Here is a 23,114-nt window from a genome sequence, read left to right on the forward strand (position 1 = left end):
AGATATCAGCAGTATATAGATAGAGCTGGATGGGAGGTGTATAACTACTATATATCCAGATCCCATAGAGATAGCAGCAGCAGTATACAAATAGAGCTGGAGGGGAGGTGTATAACTACTATATATCATGATCCCATAGAGACAGCAGAAGCAGAATACAGCTAGAGCTGGGAGGGGAGGTGTATAACTACTGTATATACTGATCCAACAAAGATAGCAGCAGCAGTATACAGATGGAAAAATACCAGGAGGTGATACACGGCATCCGGGATCTGCCTAAGCTGACAGACTAGCAGAGAGGCTGATGTCCGTTTTGCAGTTGCCCGCTTTTTCTAAGCCTAGCTAGAGGAGATGGTTACTCTCCTCTGATCCCATAGAGATAGCAGCAGCAGTATACAGATATAGCTGGAGGGGAGGTGAATAACTACTATATATCCTGACTCCATAGAAATAGCAGCAGCAGTATACAGATAGAGCTGGAGGGGAGGTGTATAACTACTATATCCTAAACCCATAGAAATAGCAGCAGTATACAGATCTGGGAGGGGAGGGCTCTGAGAGCTATCAGGAGGGGATCTGGAAGGTGATGCTATAATCCTGCATATCACAGGAAATCAGCTGACCCAGAACTCAATACCTATTGGATGACGCGTTTCTTTGTTATATTTTCCCGCCATGCTGGGAGTTGTAGTTTTGCAACAGCTGGAGACCACTGAGCTATACGGACTGCTTACACCAGTGGTCTTCAAACTGTGGCCCTCCAGATGTTGCAAAACTACAATTTCCAGCATGCCCGGACAGCCAACGGCTGTCCGGGCATGCTGGGAGTTGTAGTTTTGCAACATCTGGAGGGCCACAGTTTGAAGACCGCTGGCTTACACATTCATATCACTTCCCATAGCAGTAATGTGTGTGCAATATTTTCCCAGTCTGCCCTTGTGGGATGAAATTTTTGAGGCACACGAGAGAGGTAAAGTATCATCAAAGTAAAGATTTGGATAATATGTTTATTCCCCGACTCTACCGAAAAGCTATAAATAAGAAGCAAATCATTTTCCGAACAAAGGAAACCGTGACAGATTGTAAAATAGAAGAATTTACACTATTATCTGAACATAATACAAAGATTTCAGCTCCGCCAGATAATTCTTTCCATTAATTTCGGCTTGTCAGTTTTTATTTTCTTCTCTTGAAAGGTAGGGTGAAAACACAAGTGGTACCGCAGAAAGGGGGGGGGGGGCAGTTATTTGCATCCAAATACACAAAAAATAAAACGTGCACTAAAGTTTATGCAAAGGACTTTAGTATTCTGTTTGAAACAAGACATTTTCTATTCCATAAATATTCTTCTAAAACATATGGTCGGACAATATGTGCGTATCCGCATACATTATCGCACCGTCGTGAAGGAATATTGGAAAAATCAACCTACGATGTTATAGCTGAACAGATTAAATTATAAGTTCACTAAAACATTGATCATATATTGCCAGGAAATGCAGGTCTATGTGATTTGGGTCCTACCGGCATGATCCCCATGAATAACTGATGAAGGGAAAGAACCCTGAAACTCGTATGGCTGATAATGTCTAGTCAAGTGTTATTCCAATGTGGAAAGAAGAACACAAGGAAGGCACAAATGTACTGTTATGTTTTACTGTTGATTGTAATATATTCACCGTACAACACCCGTATCTGCTATGTATATAGTGTAGCCAGGAGTCCCCTGCATCAAAACCATCTGTCAGGCCCAGGAATGGTAGTGGTAGTCAGATATGAAAAGGTTCTCCAGCTCAATGCAGATCAGAACCATCGGAGCTACATGGATCACAGGTAAAACAGGATGTGACGCGTTTCGGCCAGGTGCTGGCCTTACTCATACAATGAGTCCACTGATGTGAATCATATATATATGGGCATGGATAGAATCCCAAATGCACGACAGGTGTAGGAAAAACTCCCGCGTGTAATTCACGAAATCTTCCATCCTCATTCACAATAATAAAGTGTAGAAAACCAATATGAATATATACATAATAAATCAAACACTTTAAATAAATATCAAAAATGTGAAAATATAACGAAAGAGACAAAGAACGAATCTACATAAAAGAGAATTCTAACCAAAAATAAAATGAAAATGCAAAGGAATATAAAATTATACATATATAAGAATATGAGTGAATAGAAAGAAAAAATTTATGCAGATATGCGTGGTTTTGTAGAATTATCAAGAAAAAGTAAATATAGTAAACATTGAGTCGTAATTTTATTATTATTATTATTATTTATAATAAACATCGAATCGTAATTTTATTATTATTATTATTATTATTATTTATAATAAACATTGAATTGTAATTTTATTATTATTATTATTTATAATAAACATTGAATCATGATTTTATTATTATTGTTATTATATTATTTTTATTCATAATACTTGATAAGTTGTCACCGTGCACACCACATACATTTTGTCATTTTGCCAGCTAGAAAACAATAGAATATTTGCTGCTAAGAAAAAAAGAAAAATTCCTTAAAGAAAGATTATATACATAGAAAAACTGCTAATGTGTGAACACTAGAGATGAGCGAACTTACAGTAAATTCGATTCGTCACGAACTTCTCGGCTCAGCAGTTGATGACTTTTCCTGCATAAATTAGTTCAGCCTTCAGGTGCTCCGATGGGCTGGAAAAGGTGGATACATTCCTAGGAAAGAGTCTCATAGAACTGTATCCACCTTTTCCACCCCACCGGAGCACCGGAAAGCTGAACTAATTTATGCAGGATAAGTCATCAACTGCCGAGCTGAGAAGTTCGTGACAAATCGAATTTACTGTAAGTTCGCTCATCTCTAGTGAACACCAACATATATAAAAATCATATTGTAAGTGCGTTTTTTTTTGTTTCAAAGCTAAGACAAATATAAAACTGATCATAGTACCAAGATAAATACCTACATAAACTCAGACTATCAGACTACAAATATATATTATATTATAACTTAAAGGGGTACTCCGGTGAAAAACTTTTTTTTTTTTAAATCAACTGGTGCCAGAAAGTTAAACAGATTTTTAAATTACTTCTACTATAAAATCTTAATCCTTCCTGTACTTATTAGCTGCTGAATACTACAGTGGAAATTCTTTTCCGTTTGAAACACAGAGCTCTCTGCTGACATCATGAGCACAGTGCTCTCTGCTGACATCTCTGTCCATTTTAGGAACTGTCCAGGGTAAATGGAAATCCCCAAAGCAAACATATGCTGTTCTGGACAGTTCCTAAAATGGACAGAGATGTCAGCAGAGAGCACTGTGGTCATGATGTCAGCAGACAGCTCTGTGTTTGAAAAAGAAAATAATTTCCTCTGTAGTATTCAGCAGCTAATAAGCACAGGAAGGATTAAGATTTTTTAATAGAAGTAATTTACAAATCTGTTTCACTTTCTGGCACCAGTTGATTTAAAAAAAAAAAAAGTTTTTCACCGGAGTACCCCTTTAAAAGGTTATATAAATGATAAATAGAGATACTAAAATAAACAGTTAATATATATCAAAAGACTAAATTCTGCATTAACTGATAATGTAATTATGGTTTTGAGGTGGGATTAAATGTATACTTTAATATAATACACTGGCTATAGGGAACAAAATTTGAAAAAATGAAAGGATGAATGAATGGTGGAAGAATACGAAAAAGAAAAAGAAGAAAATGAACAGAAAAATGGACCAGTAAATAGATAGATATAACAACAATGATAAACATTTTGAAAGGTAATATGTACCGTATTTTTTGCCATTTAAGACGCTCCGGCCTATAAGACGCACCCAATTTTAAAGGATGAAAATCTAGAAAAAAGATTCTGATCCAAATACAATGTAAAGTATAGGACAGTGATCTTCAACCTGCGGACCTCCAGATGTTGCAAAACTACAACTCCCAGCATGCCCGGACAGCCGTTGGCTGTCCGGGCATGCTGGGAGTTGTAGTTTTGCAACATCTGGAAGTCCGCAGGTTGAAGACCATTGGTATTGGAGGTTATACTCACGTGTCCCCGCTGCTCCGGACCCCTCACCGCTCGTCACCGCTGCCCGGGATGTCGCCCTCCATCGCTGTCGCCGCGTCCCCGGGGTGTCCCCGTCGCTCCGGAACGCCTCTGCTGACCGGTATCCTCGCTCTCCGTCGCCGCTATCACGCCGCTATGCACGCCGCTCCTATTGGATGACGGGACGGCGTGCGCGACGACGTGATGATGACGAAGGAGAGCGCCGTCCATGCAAGGGACCCCAGCACGGAGCAGACACCGAGGAGGCAGGTAAGGTCCCTCCCGGTGTCCTGTAAGCTGTTCGGGACGCCGCGATTTCACCGCGGTGGTCCCGAACAGCCCGACTGAGCAGCCGGGTTAGTGTCACTTTCGCTTCAGACGCGGCGATCAGCTTTGATCGCCGCATCTGAAGGGTTAATACAGGGCATCACCGCGATCAGTGATGTCCTGTATTAACCGCGGGTCCCGGCCGTTGATGGCCGCAGGGACCGCCGCGATAGGACAGGGCATTAATGTGTGTTTGCCGTATAAGACGCACCAACTCCCCCCCCCCCAGTTTTGGTGAAGAAAAAGTGCATTTTATACGGCGAAACATACAGCGAAAAAGTGCGTTTTATACGGCGAAAAATACGGTATATGATACATACACCTTTTGTTAAGATGTATGTATCCTATACCTTTTACTGTATTTTTGGCATGCTGGGAGTTGTAGTTTTGCAACAGCTGGAGGCACCCTGGTTGGGAAACACTAATTATTTTTGTTTCTTTGAAAAATTCCACCTGGTACAGTATAATTTATGCTTTGGATTTAATTTGTGGCTCCTATACAATTAGAGAAAAGTGTTCTCTAGATTCTCAACATAAAAGTCAATGGAATCTAATATAATAGAAATAGAAATAATCGGATGATGGACAGTGAAGAGGTTTGTACTTATATTCAGATCCATATTCAATGGACATAATTAAAATTAACTCTCACATGGAAAACGTACCAAAGTGCTGACATGGTGAAATAGTTATTATTTCAATGAGATCCACAGTACCAGTAGTTTACATGTCCATGGCTGCATTCCACAAAATACTCCCCTTGTGAAGTGTCAAGGAGGTGTGGCCAATGCCCTCATATACTCCTCTAATACATCTCCCTGTTCTCCTACACCTCCCTCTCCATCCTCCCCTTCTTTGATTGACTCTCTGAGCCCTGCAGAAACCTTGTGCATGTTCTGCATATTCTGATTGCATTGCAAGCGCAGTGACCTTAAACGGGCACTGTCAGAATCCCAAACTTTAACTTTTTTAAAGTATATACTTTAAAAAAAATGTAATTTCTTTTTTGTATAAAAATCATGGCTTTGAAAAAAATAAAATAAAAAAATGACCACTAGGGGTCCCTATACCATCCAGAAAATAATCCTACCCGCCTGCAGCATCCCAGTTGTGCTTCAGCTGGGACAAAGTTCAGGAAGTGAGGGAAGAACTAGCACTCCTCTGTGCTCACTCCTGTCCTATCAGACAGCAGCATGAGAACAGAGAGGAGAGGTTTACAAAGCAGCCTGCAGCGATTGGATAAAGAGACCCAGCACAGCAAAACAGACTCAGGGAGGAAGTGAATGCACGGTGAGTGAGGGTGGGCTCATTGCTTGCTTCAGACACGCTCCTTTCCTGAGCAGTGGATGTCAGAATGAGTGAGCAGCAGAACAGAGGGATTTGTGAGCTAAATACAGAAGCTAGACATGTAAAAAAGACATGTAAAGAATGTGCATGATCTAGTAACATAAGGAAGCATTATTATTTCTTTGATAGGACAGGTATGCTTTGGCAGCTTCTGCGGCGGCTTCACTGCCTCACCGCACATCTGCCATTATTGTGCTTAAGTGCTCGGTCTTGCCAATTAATCAAGGAGAGGACGGAGAGGACAGGGAGAAGCATTACAATGTGGGGCACCAAAGGGCATCAGCCACGCCTCTTTGACACTTGACAATGAGACTAAAGAGTGTTTTATTTATTTATTTATTTATTTATTTTTTTTGCAAAATGCAGCCATGTGCATTGCAGTATGGCTGTGTGGCAATGTCAGCACTTTGGTACCCGTTATCCATGTGACAGAGTCTTTAGATTTTCATGGGGAAAAAAATTGTGATTTCTATTTTTGCCACTGTTAAAGGGGTTATCCATGGATAAAAAATGTATATGTGGTTGAGGTATGGATGAAAATGCATAAATAACCTATACTCACCTGCTCTGATTCATAGCAGCCAGTGTGCAGATACTTCCTGGCCCCATCATTTTGCCTTTCTTCTGGTTGCTGATGATGTGCACTCCCTACAGGAAACAAGCAAATTCTGCAAGCCAGAACATCATCAGCAAAAAGAAAAAGGATCGTGACCAAAAATGTTGGTGTGGTGGCTGGAGGGGATCAGGGCGAGTAAGTATAGGTCTTTTTAAATCTTTACCCCTCCCCCAGCCACACATTTTTACATAATTTTTTTTTACTCTCCATATAAACTCTTTAAATGCAAGGTATTGTGAGGTTTATCTTGTATTCCACATTATTCTGTCTGCCAGGACTCAACAAAAAAATTACCCGCTAGAAGGGTGTTGTTACGCCGAGCGCTCCGGGTCCCCGCTCCTCCCCGGAGCGCTCGCTTCACCTCCTCCGCTGCAGCGCCCCGGTCACGTCCTCTGACCCGGGGCGCTGCGATCCTGCTGCTAGCCGGGATGCGATTCGCGATGCGGGTAGCGCCCGCTCGCGATGCGCACCCCGGCTCTCCTACCTGACTCGCTCCCCGTCTGTTCTGTCCCGGCGCGCGCGGCCCCGCTCCCTAGGGCGCGCGCGCGCCGGGTCTCTGCGATTTAAAGGGCCACTGCGCCGCTGATTGGCGCAGTGGTTCCAATTAGAGTTATCACCTGTGCACTCCCTATATTACCTCACTTCCCTTGCACTCCCTTGCCGGATCTTGTTGCCTTAGTGCCAGTGAAAGCGTTCCTTGTGTGTCCCTTGCCAGTGTTTCCAGACCTTCTGCCGTTGCCCCTGACTACGATCCTTGCTGCCTGCCCCGACCTTCTGCTACGTCCGACCTTGCTTCTGCCTACTCCCTTGTACCGCGCCTATCTTCAGCAGCCAGAGAGGTGAGCCGTTGCTAGTGGATACGACCTTGTCACTACCGCCGCAGCAAGACCATCCCGCTTTGCGGCGGGCTCTGGTGAAAACCAGTAGTGGCTTAGAACCGGTCCACTAGCACGGTCCACGCCAATCCCTCTCTGGCACAGAGGGTCCACTACCTGCCAGCCGGCATCGTGACAGTAGATCCGGCCATGGATCCCGCTGAAGTTCCTCTGCCAGTTGTCGCTGACCTCACCACGGTGGTCGCCCAGCAGTCACAACAGATTGCGCAACAAGGCCAACAGCTGTCTCAACTGACCGTTATGCTACAACAGTTGCTACCACAGCTTCAGCAGTCATCTCCTCCGCCAGCTCCTGCACCTCCTCCGCAGCGAGTGGCCGCTCCTGGGATACGCTTATCCTTGCCGGATAAGTTTGATGGGGACTCTAAGTTTTGCCGTGGCTTCCTTTCCCAATGTTCCCTGCATCTGGAGATGATGTCGGACCTGTTTCCCACTGAAAGGTCTAAGGTGGCTTTCGTAGTCAGTCTTCTGTCCGGAAAAGCCCTGTCATGGGCCACACCGCTCTGGGACCGCAATGACCCCGTCACTGCCTCAGTACACTCCTTCTTCTCGGAAATCCGAAGTGTCTTTGAGGAACCTGCCCGAGCCTCTTCTGCTGAGACTGCCCTGTTGAACCTGGTCCAGGGTAATTCTTCCGTTGGCGAGTATGCCGTACAATTCCGTACACTTGCTTCAGAATTGTCCTGGAATAATGAGGCCCTCTGCGCGACCTTCAAAAAAGGCCTATCCAGCAACATTAAAAATGTTCTGGCCGCACGAGAAATTCCTGCTAATCTACATGAACTTATTCACCTAGCCACTCGCATTGACATGCGTTTTTCTGAAAGGCGTCAGGAACTCCGCCAAGATATGGACTCTGTTCGCACGAGGCGTTTCGTCTCCTCGGCTCCTCTCTCCTCTGGTCCCCTGCAATCTGTTCCTGTGCCTCCCGCCGTGGAGGCTATGCAGGTCGACCGGTCTCGCCTGACACCTCAAGAGAGGACACGACGCCGTATGGAGAACCTCTGCCTGTACTGTGCTAGTACCGAACACTTCCTGAGGGATTGTCCTATCCGTCCTCCCCGCCTGGAAAGACGTACGCTGACTCCGCACAAAGGTGAGACAGTCCTTGATGTCTACTCCGCTTCTCCACGTCTTACTGTGCCTGTGCGGATGTCTGCTTCTGCCTTCTCCTTCTCTACAGTGGCCTTCTTGGACTCTGGTTCTGCAGGAAATTTTATTTTGGCCTCTCTCGTCAACAGGTTCAACATCCCAGTGACCAGTCTCGCCAGACCCCTCTACATCAATTGTGTAAATAATGAAAGATTGGACTGTACCATACGTTTCCGCACGGAGCCCCTTCTTATGAGCATCGGATCTCATCATGAGAGGATTGAACTTTTGGTCCTCCCCAATTGCACCTCGGAGATTCTCCTTGGACTTCCCTGGCTTCAACTTCATTCCCCAACCCTGGATTGGTCCACTGGGGAGATCAAGAGTTGGGGGTCCTCTTGTTCCAAGAACTGTCTAAAACCGGTTCCCAGTAACCCTTGCCGTAACTCTGTGGTTCCTCCAGTAACCGGTCTCCCCAAGGCCTATATGGACTTCGCGGATGTTTTCTGCAAAAAACAAGCTGAGACTCTACCTCCTCACAGGCCTTATGATTGCCCTATCGACCTCCTCCCGGGTACTACTCCACCCCGGGGCAGAATTTATCCTCTCTCTGCCCCAGAGACTCTTGCCATGTCCGAATACGTCCAGGAGAATCTAAAAAGGGGCTTTATCCGTAAATCCTCCTCTCCTGCCGGAGCCGGATTTTTCTTTGTCTCCAAAAAAGATGGCTCCCTACGTCCTTGCATTGACTACCGCGGTCTTAATAAAATCACGGTTAAGAACCGCTACCCCTTACCCCTCATCTCTGAACTCTTTGATCGCCTCCAAGGTGCCCACATCTTCACTAAATTGGACTTAAGAGGCGCCTATAACCTCATCCGCATCAGAGAGGGGGACGAGTGGAAAACGGCATTTAACACCAGAGATGGACACTTTGAGTATCTGGTCATGCCCTTTGGACTGTGCAATGCCCCTGCCGTCTTCCAAGACTTTGTCAATGAAATTTTTCGTGATCTATTATACTCCTGTGTTGTGGTATATCTGGACGATATCCTAATTTTTTCTGCCAATCTAGAGGAACACCGCCGGCATGTCCGTATGGTTCTTCAGAGACTTCGTGACAACCAACTCTATGCCAAAATTGAGAAATGTCTGTTTGAATGCCAATCTCTTCCTTTTCTAGGATATTTGGTCTCTGGCCAGGGACTACAGATGGATCCAGACAAACTCTCTGCCGTCTTAAATTGGCCACGCCCCTCCGGACTCCGTGCTATCCAACGCTTTTTGGGGTTCGCCAATTATTACAGGCAATTTATTCCACATTTTTCTACCATTGTGGCTCCTATCGTGGCTTTAACCAAGAAAAATGCTGATCCCAAGTCCTGGCCTCCTCAAGCAGAAGACTCCTTTAAACAACTCAAGTCTGCCTTTTCTTCGGCTCCCGTGCTCTCCAGACCTGACCCTTCCAAACCCTTCCTATTGGAGGTTGATGCCTCCTCAGTAGGAGCTGGAGCTGTTCTTCTACAAAAAAATCCTTCCGGGCATGCTGTCACTTGTGGTTTTTTCTCTAGGACCTTCTCTCCAGCGGAGAGGAACTACTCCATCGGGGATCGAGAACTTCTAGCCATTAAATTAGCACTTGAGGAATGGAGGCATCTGCTGGAGGGATCAAGATTTCCTGTTATTATCTACACCGACCACAAGAACCTCTCCTACCTCCAGTCGGCCCAACGGCTGAATCCTCGCCAGGCCCGGTGGTCTCTGTTCTTTGCCCGATTTAATTTTGAGATTCACTTTCGTCCTGCCGATAAGAACATTAGAGCCGATGCTCTCTCTCGTTCCTCGGATGCCTCAGAAGTTGATCTCCCTCCGCAACACATCATTCCACCTGACTGCCTGATCTCCACTTCTCCTGCCTCCATCAGACAGACTCCTCCAGGAAAGACCTTTGTTTCTCCACGCCAACGCCTCGGAATCCTCAAATGGGGTCACTCCTCCCATCTCGCAGGTCATGCGGGCATCAAGAAATCTGTGCAACTCATCTCCCGCTTCTATTGGTGGCCAACTCTGGAGACGGATGTTGGGGACTTTGTGCGAGCCTGCACTATCTGTGCCCGGGATAAGACTCCTCGCCAGAAGCCCGCTGGTTTTCTTCATCCTCTGCCTGTCCCCGAACAGCCTTGGTCTCTGATTGGTATGGATTTTATTACTGATTTACCCCCTTCCCGTGGCAACACCGTTATTTGGGTGGTCGTTGATCGATTCTCCAAAATGGCACATTTCATTCCTCTTCCTGGTCTTCCTTCTGCGCCTCAGTTGGCTAAACAATTTTTTGTACACATTTTTCGTCTTCACGGGTTGCCTACGCAGATTGTCTCGGATAGAGGGGTCCAATTCGTGTCTAAATTCTGGAGAGCTCTCTGTAAACAACTCAAGATTAAATTAAATTTTTCCTCTGCATATCATCCCCAGTCCAATGGACAAGTAGAAAGAATTAACCAGATCCTGGGTGATTATTTGCGACATTTTGTTTCCTCCCGCCAGGATGACTGGGCAGATCTCCTTCCATGGGCCGAATTCTCGTATAACTTCAGGGTCTCTGAATCTTCCTCCAAATCCCCATTTTTCGTGGTGTACGGCCGTCACCCTCTTCCCCCCCTCCCTACCCCCTTGCCCTCTGGTCTGCCCGCTGTGGATGAAATTTCTCGTGACCTTTCCATTATATGGAGAGAGACCCAAAATTCTCTCTTACAGGCTTCTTCACGCATGAAGAGGTTCGCGGATAAGAAAAGAAGAGCTCCCCCCGTTTTTTCCCCTGGAGACAAGGTATGGCTCTCCGCTAAATATGTCCGCTTCCGTGTCCCTAGCTACAAGTTGGGACCACGCTATCTTGGTCCTTTCAAAATTCTGTGTCAAATTAATCCTGTCTCTTATAAACTTCTTCTTCCTCCTTCTCTTCGTATCCCTAATGCCTTTCACGTCTCTCTTCTCAAACCACTCATCCTCAACCGTTTTTCTCCCAAATCTGTTCCTCCCACTCCTGTTTCCGGCTCCTCGGACGTCTTCTCGGTCAAGGAGATTTTGGCTGCCAAAAAGGTCAGAGGAAAAAATTTTTTTTTAGTAGACTGGGAGGGTTGTGGTCCTGAAGAGAGATCCTGGGAACCTGAGGACAACATCCTTGACAAAAGTCTGCTCCTCAGGTTCTCAGGCTCCAAGAAGAGGGGGAGACCCAAGGGGGGGGGTACTGTTACGCCGAGCGCTCCGGGTCCCCGCTCCTCCCCGGAGCGCTCGCTTCACCTCCTCCGCTGCAGCGCCCCGGTCACGTCCTCTGACCCGGGGCGCTGCGATCCTGCTGCTAGCCGGGATGCGATTCGCGATGCGGGTAGCGCCCGCTCGCGATGCGCACCCCGGCTCTCCTACCTGACTCGCTCCCCGTCTGTTCTGTCCCGGCGCGCGCGGCCCCGCTCCCTAGGGCGCGCGCGCGCCGGGTCTCTGCGATTTAAAGGGCCACTGCGCCGCTGATTGGCGCAGTGGTTCCAATTAGAGTTATCACCTGTGCACTCCCTATATTACCTCACTTCCCTTGCACTCCCTTGCCGGATCTTGTTGCCTTAGTGCCAGTGAAAGCGTTCCTTGTGTGTCCCTTGCCAGTGTTTCCAGACCTTCTGCCGTTGCCCCTGACTACGATCCTTGCTGCCTGCCCCGACCTTCTGCTACGTCCGACCTTGCTTCTGCCTACTCCCTTGTACCGCGCCTATCTTCAGCAGCCAGAGAGGTGAGCCGTTGCTAGTGGATACGACCTTGTCACTACCGCCGCAGCAAGACCATCCCGCTTTGCGGCGGGCTCTGGTGAAAACCAGTAGTGGCTTAGAACCGGTCCACTAGCACGGTCCACGCCAATCCCTCTCTGGCACAGAGGGTCCACTACCTGCCAGCCGGCATCGTGACAGGTGTATTATCCCAACTACAATTACTCTTCCAGGTCCAGAACGGAGAAGGAAGAATATGGTCAGATTTCTCCATTCTTCTGCCCGTTTCATTACTCTTCTGTAACTTTCCTTTGTTCGGTAGAATTGCTAAGCGACTCTGTCATTGTATTTCCACATCATTTCTCTGAATTGATGCATGTGAAATTTATGTGAAAACACAGTCATAAAGTGGAAAAAAAAGAAAATTGTCCTTAGAAGAGCTAGAGCCAATGCAGTATTTTGTTGTTCCTAAATAAGATCTATCTATCTCATATCTATCTATCTATCTCATATCTATCTATCTATCTATCTATCTATCCATCTCATATCTATCTATCAATCTACAAACAGGAGAATACAGCAGCATACTGCTAGCACAAAGATACAGATAAAACATGAAATGCTATATTGCTACAATGAAAAATGAAAAATTTAAGTGCTTTGCTCACCATTTGGCCAAATAATTTGGACCATCCCACCGTGATAAGGTGACCTCATTGAGACGGACCCTACACTGTGAATGTGCCTCTGTGCAATTATTTACTAGGCTTATAAGGTCTTATAAGACCTTATAAGATGGGTGGGGTGCAGTAACCAACATGGAGGTAGCCACTCCCCCATATGTATAACACAAAAAAGGATAAGTTGGCCAGCACATACTGATACCAAACTCATGGACCCTGGACCTTACAAGCCATGTAACTGACTGCACAGATGCACATTCACAGTGTAGGGACTGTTCCAATGAGGTCACCTTATCGCGGTGGGATGGTCCAAACTATTTGGAAAAATTTGTGAGCAAAGCGCCTCAATTTGTTCATTTTTCATTGTAGCAATATAGCATTTCATGTTTTATCTGTATCTTTGTGCTAGCAGTGTGCTGCTGTATTCTACTGTTTGTGTATATTTAGCCTAGCAGCGTGTACCTGTATACTGGGTCCATTCAATAGTTTGGTATCAGTATGTGCTGGCCAACTTATTCTTTTTTGTATCTATCTATCTCATATCTATCTAACTTATATGTATTTACCTATCTATCTATCTATCTATCCATCTATCTATCTGTCTATCTAATTTCTATCTATCTTTTTTATCTAAACAGGAGAATACAGCAGCACACTGCTATCTCAAAGATACAGATAAAATATGAAATGCTATATTGCTACAATGCAAAAATTTTAAAATGAAACATTTTTGGTGCTTTGCTCACCATTTGGTGGCCAAATAGTTTGGACCATCCCACCGGGATAAGGTGACCTCATTGGGACGGACCCTACACTGTGAATATGCCTCTGTGCAATCAGTTACCAGGCTTGTAAGGTCTGGAACATCCAGCACCTTATAAAGATGGGTGGGGTGCAGGAGCCAACATGGAGGTAGCCACTCCTCCATATGTATAACCCAAACAAGGACAAGTTGGCCAGCACATACTGATACCAAACTACTGCATGGACCTGGCATACAGGTGCACGCTGCTAGGCTAAATATACATAAACAGGAGAATACAGCAGTACACTGCTTGCACAAAGGTACAGATAAAACATAAAATGCTATATTGCTACAATGAAAAAATTGAAAAATGAAAAAAATGAGGTGCTTTGCTCATCCATTTATAAGAAAGGAAAGAAAAAAGCCGAAAGCAGCGCCTTGCGTATTACCCTTTATATATGGAGAGATAAATATTGTGGGAGAAACCCTCAGGTCATATAGGTGGGTGCTCACCAGATAATATTAATAAGAGTGCATATCATCCCTTAATTGGGGTACTCACTGATGTCCACGGAGCTGCTGTGTCGGGAGGTCCCAGGAAACAAGCAGGTGCTTGTCCAGAAGAATATATTCAGGTGCAGGAAAAAAAGACCTTTCTTGTCCTGGCGCTGCCCGTTCGGTCATCAGAATGGGAGAAAGAAGGCTAAAAGTAGACCTCAAGTAAAATTAAAACTTTATTGCTTAGTTATAAAAATTATAAAAGTGTGGACGACGCGTTTTGAGGGGGGCTCTTGCTCTGAGGAAGATCTGAGAGGGGAGCCCCCCTCAAAACGCGTCATCCACACTTTTATTATTTTTTATAATTAAGCAATAAAGTTTTAATTTTAATTGAGGTCTACTTTTAGCCTTCTTTCTCTCATTCTGATGACCGAACGGGCAGCGCCAGGAAAACAAAGGTCTTTTTTTCCTGCACCTGGACACATTGCTCCCCATTTGGCAGCCAAATAGTTTGGACCATCCCACCGCGATAAGGTGACCTCATTGGGACAGACCCTACACTGTAAATATGCCTCTGTGCAATCAGTTACCAGGCTTGTAAGGTCTGAAACATCCAGCACCTTATAAAGATGGGTGGGGTACAGGAGCCATTATGGAAGTAGCCACTCCCCCATATGTGTTCTCCTGTTTATGTATATTTAGCCTAGCAGCGTGCACCTGTACGCCAGGTCCATGAAGTAGTTTGGTATCAGTATGTGCTGGCCAACTTATCCTCCTTGTAACGGCCCGGACAGGGGACTGGAGGCAGGCGGCACAGGATCAAAAGAGGTAGTCACTAGCAACAGGTCTAGGCAGGCAGCACAGGTTCAGAGACGGTGGTCATGGGCAAGGGTCGGCAACAGGCAGGGAACACTTTAATAACAGGGAACGCTTTCTCTTGGCACGAGGCACAAAGATCCAGCAAGGGCAGGAAGGGGCAGGAACCATTTATAGGACACTTTGGGCCAGGCACCAATTAATGGTGCGCTGGCACTTTAAATTTCATGAAGCCGGCGCGCGCGCTCCCTTGAGAGCGAGGCCGCACGCGCTGGGACACAGAGGGGAGACGGGGAGCCGTAGAAGGTAGGGGACAGTGTCGGGATGCGGCGCGCCAAGCTAACCGCATCCCCGTCGGGGATCACTCTGCGCTCCCGGTCAGCGTGTCTGACTGGGACACGCAGGGACTTAATGGACCGGGACAGGGGCAGTGAGCGCTCCGGTCCAGGAGTGGGGACCGGAGCGCACACTGTATCACTCCATTTTTGTATCTATCTATCTATCTATCAATCTCATATCTATCTATCACATATCTATCTATCTCATATCTATCTATCTATGTCATATCTATCTATCTATCTATCTATCTCATATCTATCTATCTCATATCTATCTATCTATGTCATATCTATCTATCTATCTATCTCATATCTATCTATCTATCTATGTCATATCTATCTATCTATCTCATATCTATCTATCTCATATCTATCTATCTATCTCATATCTATCTATCTCATATCTATCTATCTCATATCTATCTATCTCATATCTATCTATCTCATATCTATCTATCTATGTCATAGCTATCCATCTATCTATCTATCTATCTATCTCATATCTATCTATCTCATATCTATCTATCTATCTATCTATCTATCTATGTCATATCTATCTATCTATCTCATATCTATCTATCTCATATCTATATATCTATCTATCTATTGTAATTCTGTAAATACAGCACAGTTTGAAAAAATATTCCAGTAACATTAATGAGGCATTATATTGTCTGCTAAGGATAGCCGTATAAAACACTACAAACATATATATATTGATTTTAAGGGACACATCTTTCTTTACCATAATGACCATTTAGTAATTGTTCTTATAGATTTCTAAGCAGCAGCCGCCTGGGTTATTTCTTTGAAGGGTAGTTACATGGAGAATGTTATTTATGGCATTGAGCTAAAATTTTCGACTTGGAAACTGAATTAGGAAGATTATATAGTGCTAGTCCTTAAAATATAAAGATAAAGAAGTGCCTAAAATTTACTATTTATTAGATTCATTTAAAATCACCACAAAAAAAGGAAAATGTGCTCCCTAAATGTGTGAAATAATAAGCAAAGTGCCTTAAATGCTCCAATCAGACCACCAGCTTGTTGCTATAGAAGTCTGTTCCCTGTGAGCATATACAGTGACCCCTCGACATATGATGGCCTCGACATATGATCATTTCAACTTATGATGGCCTCTCAGAGCCCATCGTATGTTGAAGGCAGCCTCGACATATGATGCTGCTGTGTGTCGGGGCCATAGTACAAACAGCTATCTGACAGCGCTGACAACTTCAGCAACTGACAGATAGTTGTATAATGTGCCCCATGTGCCCCGTTCTGCCTCCTGTTACTCACATGCTGTCCTGCTAACTCATACAGGCTTCCCCTGTGAGCTCCGTGTAAGCCCCACCCCCCCAGTGCAGCCATAGCCAATAACCTGGAGCATCTTGCTGCAGGCATCCAATGAGCTGCTGGCTGCCCTCCCCTTCCTTTCCTATAGAGCTGTAGTCGGCAGGATGGTAATGGAGGACATTCTGTCCCCCCTGAAGGTATTTAAAGAACTGTACAGTACTGTATGCGATGTCACACATCACATACAATACATATACACACTATACACCCCATACATCAATGTTTCCCTATCAGTGTGCCTCCAGCTGTTGCAAAACTATAACTCTCAGCATGCCCAGACAGTCAATGGCTGTACATGCATGCTGGGAGTTGTAGTTGTGCAACAGCTGGAGGCACCCTGGTTTGTTAAACACTCCCCATACACTCCACATACAATGGTCATCCCAGAACCAATTAGCAGTTTCCCATAGAGATATGTATTCAACATACAATGGTTCCGAGGCCCCAGAACCAATTACCATTTTTACATAGACATATGTACTCAACATATGATGGTTTCAACATATGATGGTTCTCCTGGAACCAATTAATATCATATGTTGAGGGACCACTGTATATAAGATCCTATCTCTCAACGCGTTTCTGATGACTATACCGTCAGTGTCCTCAGGACAGAAGACAGGGAAGCCGTAGAGGGCTTTTAAGGAGTCAGTAAGCGGTTAGAATTTATAAATAGGGATTGTAGGGAGTAATAGGGCATAGGTTCCAGTGTGGGACCGTTCTTTTTAGGACGGCCACCCCACCTAGGTTTAGGGCCCCAGTAACTAGGGCTCACCAGGGTGTAATAGACGGTCCGGAGCGGCGTTGACACGTGAGTATAACCTCCAATACCAGTGGTCTTCAACCTGCGGACCTACAGATGTTGCAAAACTACAACTCCCAGCATGCCCGGACAGCCGTTGGCTGTCCGGGCATGCTGGGTGTTGTAGTTTTGAAACATCTGGAGGTCCGCAGGTTGTAGACCACTGTCCTATACTTTACATTGCACGGATCCCTCAACATACGATGGTTTCAACAAACGATGGTTCATTTGGAACGCATTACCATCGTATGTTGAGGGACCACTGTACCATAAAATAAACTTAATAAAGATCATTCCAGGGTATTCTGGGATATTTTTCTCTTCAGCCTTTGATCCCATGACGTCGTTATAATACTGTGTAATTTGCTCCTATTACCTCCATGCGCTGCTTTGTCCCATTTTCATGCACTGGACCCACACATGGAAGTGCTGCAGTGCAACTCTTTTTATTTTTCTCTTGTCTCTGACCTTTTCCAGCATTCCATGCGACCTGGCTCAATATGTCAAAAGTCACATGGTCTCCAGGGGGCGTGACTATGCTGCAGTGGGTGGGTGGATAGCATTTGTTAAGTTAAAGGGGTACTTTGGTGGAAGACCATTTTTTTTTTATCAACTGGTGCCAGAAAGTTAAACAGATTAATAAATTACTTCTATTTAAAATGATTAATCCTTCCAGTACTTATCAGCTGCTGTATGCTCCAGTGGAAGTTGTGTAGTTCTTTTCTGTCTGACCACAAGTGCTCTCTGCTGACACCTCTGTCCATGTCAGGAACTGTCCAGAGTAGGAGCAAATCCCCATAGCAAACCTACACTGCTCAAAAAAATAAAGGGAACACTTAAACAACACAATGTAACTCCAAGTCAATGACACTTCTGTGACATCACACTGTCCACTCAGGAAGAACACTGATTGACAATCAATTTCACATGCTGTTGTGCAAATGGAACAGACAACAGGTGGAAATTATAGGCAATTAGCAAGACACCCCCAATAAAGGAGTGGTTCTGCAGGTGGTGACCACAGATCACTTCTTAGTTCCTATGCTTCCTGGCCGATGCTTTGGTCACTTTTGAATGCTGGCGGTGCTTTCACTCTAGAGGTAGCATGAGACGGAGTCTACAACCCACACAAGTGGCTCAGGTAGTGCAGCTCATCCAGCATGGCACATCAATGCGAGCTGTGGCAAGAAGGTTTGTTGTGTCTGTCAGCGTAGCGTCCAGAGCATGGAGGCGCTACCAGGAGACAGGCCAGTACATCAGGAGACGTGGAGGAGTCCGTAGGAGGGCAACAACCCAGCAGCAGGACCGCTACCTCTGCCTTTTGTGCAAGGAGGAGCAGGAGGAGCACTGCCAGAGCCCTGCAAAATGACCTCCAGCAGGCTACAAATGTGCATGTGTCCACTCAAACGGTCAGAAACAGACTCCATGAGGGTGGTATAAGGGCCCGATGTCCACAGGTGGGGATTGTGCTTACAGTCCAACACTGTGCACGATGTTTGGCATTTGCCAGAGAACACCAAGATTGGCAAATTCACCACTGGCGCCCTGTGCTCTTCACAGATGAAAGCAGGTTCACATTGAGCACATGTGACAGAGTCTGGAGACGCTGTGGAGAACATTCTGCTGCCTGCAAGCAGGACATCAACAACATCCTCCAGCATGACGGGTTTGGCGGTGGGTCAGTAATGGTGTGGGGTGGCATTTCTTTGGGGTACCGCACAGCCCTCCACGTGCTTGCCAGAGGTAGCCTGACTGCCATTAGGTACCGAGATGAGATCCTCAGACCCGAGGCCGGAAGAAGCCCATTACCTTTGTGCGTGAAACCGCTGGCAATCGCCTCTGAGTGCCCCACGCTGAGTGTGTCTGCCTGTCTGCTGGAGGTCCCGTGAGAGGAGCCGTGAGACTCGTTCCACTGTGGTGAGTGCAGGATTTTTGTTATTTTCTATTGCATTTCACTTCTGACTACTGTTATATTTGATGTCCTAGCACCACCGTTGGACAAGCATTTACCTGAATACCCACATTGTGTATCCTTTGATCCACCTGTTTTAAATGTCAGTTATACAGTATTTAGCGGTGCCGCTCTGATGTTTTTTGTTTCACGGATATACAACAAAGACAACTCCCAGCACGTTAAACTATATAGTAGTAGTATAAGTTATAGTGTAACATGCTGGGAGCTCCATAGGCTGTGTCAGGGCATGACGGGAGTTGCAGTTTGTTACTACCTAACTACAACTCCCAGCATGCTCTGACACAGCCTACGGCTGTGCAGATTACCTAAACTACAACTCCCAGCATGTTACACTATAACTTATACTATACTACTGCTATATAGTTAATTTGTTGGGAAACACTGCATTAGAGCAATGTACCCCAACCTCTGCATGTCTTTTTTTTTTTTTTTAGCTGAGAACACCTTACATGCCGTATATACTCGAGTATAAGCCGAGTTTTTCAGCAAGATTTTTGGTGCTGAAAACGCCCCCTCTCGGCTTATACTCAAGTGAACTCTCCGCCTGTCAATCCCTTCTCAGTGGTCTTCAACCTGCGGACCTCCAGATGTTGCAAAACTACAGTTTTGCAACATCTGGAGGTCCGCAGGCTGAAGACCACTGCGGTCTTCATCATCCTCCAGACCCCCCTTTAGTTTTCTACTCACCTCCCCTCGTTAGGAAGGAAGGGTGAGCTGTTCCGGGCCATCTATGCTGCAGGGACCGTCCGGTGGGGAGGGTTAGTTGTTCCGGGCTGTCCATCTCCACTGTCATGCGCAGGGACGGATGTCCCTGTGCGTCGTCGTCAAGGCAACATCACTATTCCGGGGCCGATGTAAGGTGAAAAAATCAAACGGGCTCGGAGTGGAGAAGAGGGCCTCCTGGTGAAGATGGACAGCCTGGAACGACTAACCCTCCCCACCGGATGGTCCCTGCAGCATAGATGGCCCGGAACAGCTCACCCTTCCTTCCCACTGAGGGGAGGTGAGTAGAAAACTAAAGGGGGGGGGGGGTCTGGATGATGACAAAGGGAGTTGTAGTTTTGCAACATCTGGAGGCCCGCAGGTTCAAGACCACTGATGAAGGGATGGACAGGCAGTGATGATATAGGGGGATGATGACAGTGGTCTGGATGATGAAGGGGGGGATGATGACAGGCAGTGATGATGAAGGGGGGGATGATGACAGGCGGTGATGATGACAGGCGGTGATGATGAAGGGGGGGATGATGAAGGGGGGGATGATGAAGGGGGGGGATGATGACAGGCGGTGATGATGAAGGGGGGAGGATGACAGGCGGTGATGATGACAGGCGGTGATGATGACGGGGGTGTTAATGACGGGGGTCTGGATGATGACATGGGGGGGATGTATTTCCCACCCTAGGCTTATAGTCGAGTCAATAACTTTTCCTGGGTTTTTGGGGGGAAATTAGGGGCCTCGGCTTATATTCGGGTCGGCTTATACTCGAGTATATATGGTAATCAGCTCTGCTATGTCATCTGAAAAACTCATTGCTGCTAAGTGAGCACCAGTAAAAGTACTCACCTCTTCAGATCTTGCCTGTGATAGATGCTCAGCACTAAGACCCAGAGGAGAGAGCCCATGACCTTTGACATGCCCATCACATGACCTTTAGCAGGCCTGTGAATGTCGAGGAGACAGCTGGTAAGCAAAGCGTCTCCCTGCAGTTCTGTTGCACACCATGCTCCACCATTTTGTAAACTTTATCAGTGTCCTAAGAGATGCAGATAAAGACATGAAAGACATGGATAAGGCTGGGTTCACACCTCGTTTTGTTAAATACGGTTCCCGTATACGGCTGGGAGGAGGGGGGGCGGGGCTTAATCGCGGTGACCACGTTTGTGCCTGCGGTCGTGAAACCGCATATGGCCGAAAACGAAGCCGACCGGAGGCTGCGGTTCACTCCGGTCGGCTCATAGACATACATTAAATACGGTTCCCGAATACGGCTGAGTGCGGGCGCCGTGATTAAGCCCCGCCCCCTCCTCCCAGCCGTATACGGGAACCGTATTTAACAAAACGTGGTGTGAACCCAGCCTAACATGGGCCATAACTGTAGCAGCTGACATTTGGGGCACCTGTCTTCACATTTGGGGCACAGGCCCCAAATGTTTTAACCTAGTGACGCACCTGGTATCAGGGCATGCTGGGAGTTGTAGTTAGTAACCAACTGCAACTCCTGAATTTGCAAAAAAATAAAAAATATCAAAAAGTCCCAGCAAAACAAAAATGGAACTGTTAAAAACTACAGGCCCGTATAAGGAGAAATAAAAAAGTTAAAGGGATCAGAACAGGACAAAATTTCCCCCTGCACATGTGTATCCTGTGATGTTACGTACAGTATGTATAATTAATTATGCAAATTAGCATGGCCAGTATTTTTCTGCAAGAAAGGTGGCAATCCTAGTCACAGACCAGCATCAAAATCTCATTATAACTGAGAAGCCTGGTGGAAGAGAACTGTAATTTGGGGATACTACAGCTGCGGGAAATATTTGGTGGAGGTGATAGCTGCCACAGGTTAATAAATTCAACGGTTCCTTTATTTTTACTCCCTGAACTGTGAATGTTTACACTATGTGCTCAAAAAAGGCATGACTATGTGTGTTAGTATAGTTATATTGTGTTTGTCTAAACAGTGGTCCCTCAACCTACAATGGCCTCAGGTTACAATAATTTCAGTCTTTTCTGGACCATTGTAACTTGAAACCAGACTCGACATACAATGTACAGACAGACCAGATCTGTGATACCTGTCAATGGCTGGAAGAACCGACCAATCAGAATGGGCATTCACTGGTAAAACCCCTGTATTACTGAAGCGTATGCACTGACTGGTAGCGCCCCCTACAGTACAGGGAGGTATTACATGTTCTGTACTCTTTACCTGTACCACAGTTAGCTGCTCCTTTGGACACCAGGTGAGGACGGCTCCATGTTACTTTTTTAGGACACTGTGTACTGTACAGGACCCTGAAGAAGCTTCTGTCCTCTACATAGACAGTGATTACAGCTCCCAGCAGCTCTTTATTACTTTTATATGTAAGGATTTGCTTTATCTCTATTAGTTATCTACTTATTTTTCTTTAATCCTCACTTTTTCCTATTTTTGGATGACATTTTGGGGGCTTCAGAACCAATTTCCAGGTTTCCATAGAGTTATGGTCTCAACATACAATGGTTTCAACATACAATGGTCATCTTGGAACCAATTCATCTCAAGTCCTGCAGGAAAGCATGGGAACAGAGTTCCTGCACTTTTTCCACAGCAGGAACTCTGCATACCCATTAGCAGGACCAGCCGTTGGGTGGAAATCTTGAGTGAGTTCCCACACTTTTTTCCCCCCAGGACTTGACCCCTGATCTTGAGGGACCATTGAGGGACCACTGTAATGTCAATGGGTGAAAAGATTGTCTCTTACTATGTTCTACCCTCAATACTAAAGGTGTTTTGCTCTCTAGGAATATACATTTCTTTTTTGTTGTTTTTGTTTTATTTTAGTGCTGACAGCTGGTTATGAGACATTGAACTAATTCCTTAGTGTAAATCTCCAGCATCTACTGTATTATATCCAGAGAACAGCGGTGTCCCCTCAACCCTCTTGGCTTGTAGCAGAATGCAATATTCAGTGAATGAAAGTATTGCCTGGCTCCACGACTAAAGTAGTCTTATTAATTTATTTCATTATTAATGAAGCAACTATTATTTGTATTTATTACGACAGTCTTGCATTTATAAAACATAAAGGCAATATTTTAGGTTCTGCTCAAAAATGTGTTG

The sequence above is a fragment of the Hyla sarda genome, chromosome 9 (assembly GCF_029499605.1).
Source record: "Hyla sarda isolate aHylSar1 chromosome 9, aHylSar1.hap1, whole genome shotgun sequence".
NCBI classification, from domain to species: domain Eukaryota; kingdom Metazoa; phylum Chordata; class Amphibia; order Anura; family Hylidae; genus Hyla; species Hyla sarda.